This window comes from Enhydra lutris, unplaced genomic scaffold (genome assembly GCF_002288905.1).
Source record: "Enhydra lutris kenyoni isolate GAN:26980312 unplaced genomic scaffold, ASM228890v2 scaffoldscaffold12, whole genome shotgun sequence".
Lineage (NCBI taxonomy): Eukaryota > Metazoa > Chordata > Mammalia > Carnivora > Mustelidae > Enhydra > Enhydra lutris.
Window position 1 is genome coordinate 4,686,304 of NW_019154096.1, and position 2,503 is coordinate 4,688,806.

General features: G+C 45.0%; 2 protein-coding genes across 2 annotated transcripts in view; both read right to left on the reverse strand.

The window, feature by feature from the left end:
* LOC111145336 (interferon-induced protein with tetratricopeptide repeats 1-like) overlaps positions 1–2,503 on the reverse strand; it is a 19,240-nt gene that overhangs the window by 9,212 nt on the left and 7,525 nt on the right. The gene's annotated exons all lie outside the window — the stretch shown is intronic.
* The window catches only part of LOC111145335 (interferon-induced protein with tetratricopeptide repeats 3-like), a 12,421-nt gene that overhangs the window by 2,392 nt on the left and 7,526 nt on the right, over positions 1–2,503 (reverse strand). The gene's annotated exons all lie outside the window — the stretch shown is intronic.

Sequence of the window (2,503 nt, forward strand, 5' to 3'; positions counted from 1 at the left end):
ATACATCTTATATATAGTATACAACGTATATGTACTATACACACACATACATATTTTTTAAAGCATCAGTAGGTGAGGATCTTTATTTTAACCTTGATTTTACTGGAGAGTAGGAAAAAAAGTAGGTAAAAATGAGTATGCTTAGAAGTTATTGTAGAATGCATAAAAAAGAGGGTTAAAATTCTCAGTGAGGGAAACCAAAAACTATGTCCAGTTGTATAAAGGCTCCTCCCTTGCAAGAAATGGGAATAAAGCCGTGAAGATCCAGTTTGGTTCTGCTGTTGACAAATATACAAGGTGACAGAAAAACAAGTTGAGGTCAAATGCTGTGAGTTCACTATTTGTACCTTTGCCTACTTTCGATCTGCGTGAAGTTGATGGCTCCAGGGCAAGGCTGAGTTGATGGCAGGACAGCCAAGTGTTCTCCATCCCGGAGTCCATCCTGTCTTAACCTTCAAGTAGAACCTGAACTAAAAGCCCTTAGTGAAGCCTAAGCTCTGGAGTGAGCTGACTGAATTTCCTCTATTACGGTGCTCAGAGTTGTTTACTTCTCGGTGAGCAAACGCAGGGAAGAACCTGGAACAACTCCCTTTAGCAAATGCCTGCTACCTGTCCGCAGCCTTGGTGGGTGGGGCCTGGCATCACCCAGCAGCTTCTATGTACGTATATGTATCTCCCACCAGTTCTGCTTCTCTGGCGAGCCCTGCGCACTCCACACCCTGCATTTTTCTAGACAGAAGAGGAGGTGCCCTCCCTCTTGCTTCCTGGCTTCATCCCCTCTAGCTGTGGTCTGTACAAGAATCCACGGAGCAGGTGCTCCACCGTGTGGGCAGACATGGATGGGAGGACAGGAGATGGGATCTCTCGTCCTGCTCCGCTAGAAGTCGGGCTGAGTCCTCACATTCTGGGCAAGGTTGATTCAGCCATCCCATGACCCTTTACAGGGCTATGCCTTTGCATCACTTGGTTAGTTTAAAAGGATGCTAAGAACAATCAAGGTTAGATATCCTGGCCCTCTTCGGCCTACGAGCTCCCAGACTGGTTAGAAGGAGCCATGTAAAGAATCGAAAGCCCAGGGGTGTTTGCTACCATGCTGTGCGACCGAATCTTTCCCTTCAGCTGCTCCAACTTCTCCCCACATCACACACACAGATCCCCAGAGGCTCGGGGTCAGTCTCACTGAGACACAGTCCCTGACAAAGGACAGATCCCCAGACAGAACCAATGTATTTTGAGAAACAAACAAAACTGTTTGTTTGGAAGATACCAAGGGAGATCATTTGCCTTATTCAGTTCAGTAAGTTACGGAGTTCTCAAAGTGTGTTCTCATGTCGATATTTGCCTGGGGCTTAGGTGGGTGTTTTACTGAGTTTGTGTTCCTTCTTTCCTACCAGTAGATTCCATGAGCTTGGAAAGAACTTCCAGAAATCATGAAACCCAGTTATTGTCCATAGTCTCGGATTCCACGGAGTAGCACAGTATCAGAAAAACGTTATGAGCCAAATAGAGTTGCTAACTCACTGGAGGGAAAAACGTAACTCCAAAGACACCAACCACCTATGCTTACCAATACTGTATTAAAACAAAGTGGAAGAAAAGAAGCATTTTTACCATTACTGAAGAAGGAAGAAAGATAAAATCAGAATCCAGGGAAGTTCTTTAGTCAAAATATAATTTTACTCAGTGAGGAGCTGCTGAGTTTATTTGCAGTTTCCCGTGTGGACCAGCACCAGCCCACACGCACGGCTGCGAGTGCTCTGTTCTAGCTGCTTCTGTCTCCAGTAAGTCCTAGCTGAGCCATTGCTGACCTGATATGGTTGCAGCCAAAATGCTTTATAGTGAGAGACGCAGAGGCGAGGGAATCGAGCCAAGCCCAGGGAAGAGGGGGAGGCTGCTGTCTCTCTAGATAGCCTTTCAGGTGTGGGCCTCTGTTCTTGGCAATCTTTCCCATTCCTTGGGTCCCTGGCTAGAGCCCCACAATGCCAATGTCTTTTTGTCTCCATTCTAGGGTTTTCCAATTTGGCTTCATCTGGTGATTCTAGCTGCCCTGTGTGAAGGACTACAGATCATAACTCAGGGTAGCAATTATTAGAAAATAAATACTAAGGGCAAGTTATAAAGATGCTCACTGAACACATATATTTATAACTGTTACGCGATCAAGGTATTGATAAAGTGATAAAGATATTTCCGTGTTTGGACACTGGTTACCTGTGCTGATCGCCCAGTTAGGACATTTAGAGAGAGGAAGGCAGGTGGCAATTTCAGATCAGTACAATGTATCTGTAGATATAGGTGCCCTGGAAATAATAGGTTGACCATTCTAAGGGTTGGTAGAGAGTGTTCATCCAACTTCTCAGTGAGCCCAGAGAAGGGCAAGAGACTTTGGAGGTCTTTGCCGCAACAAAACCAGGAGCCACTTTGCCAGTTGGATCACACTCTTCTTTCTTTCTTTCTTTCTTTCTTTCTTTCTTTCTTTCTTTCTTTCTTTCTTTCTTTCTTT